This window comes from Egretta garzetta, unplaced genomic scaffold (assembly GCF_000687185.1).
Source record: "Egretta garzetta isolate BGI_Z169 unplaced genomic scaffold, ASM68718v1 scaffold263, whole genome shotgun sequence".
NCBI lineage: Eukaryota > Metazoa > Chordata > Aves > Pelecaniformes > Ardeidae > Egretta > Egretta garzetta.
The window spans coordinates 12,843-13,608 of NW_009259233.1; positions in this window are offsets into that span (position 1 = coordinate 12,843).

Here is a 766-nt window from a genome sequence, read left to right on the forward strand (position 1 = left end):
CCTCCTTCTTCTTCTTGCCCACGCGCTTGAAGCGGACCATCAGGTTGGAGGTGGACTTGAGCACCGCCTTGTTCTTCTTCTTCTTCTTCCTCTTGGTGCTGTGCTTCTGCAGCCCCCAGAAGAAGCGGGACGTGTTCTTGAACTGCCCCTTCTTTGGCCGACGCAACCCAAGCTTCTTGAAGCCCAGGAAGAGCTTTGAGGTGCTGCGGAGGCTTCGCTTCACCCGGGCCTTTGGTGCTGCCGCCGCCTCCTCCTCCTCCGCCAGGCTCGGCTCTGCAGATGCTTTGGGCTGGCCCTTGGCCTCCACACCCTTGGCCCCTTTCTTTTTCTTGGCATTGTCAGCCGTCAGCCCCATCACCAGCTTGGAGGTGCCCTTCAGGTTCTTCTTGGCTGGCGCGGCATCGCTCTTGCTCTCCTCATCTTCTGGCTCCAGCTGCACCTTCTTACCCCGGCCTGGCTTCTTCGCCATTGCCCCCTTGAGCACCCCCTTCTTCTCCTTCCCCTTCCCTTTCTTGGGCTCCTCCACAGCCACCTCCTCCTCGTCCTTCTCCTCCTCCACTGCCTCCGTCTCCTCGCTCTCCTCCGCCTTCAGCAGCTCCACATCCGAGGTCTCCTCCGACTCGCTGGGCGCCTCCTTCTTGCCCCTCTTGCCATCTTTCCCTTTCCCTTTGCCCCCCTTTCCTTTGGCCTCCACATCCTTTTTGGGCTCCCCCTTCTTGCCAACCATCCTGGTGGTGGCGGGTGCTCATGCTCCGGCCCCGGTGGG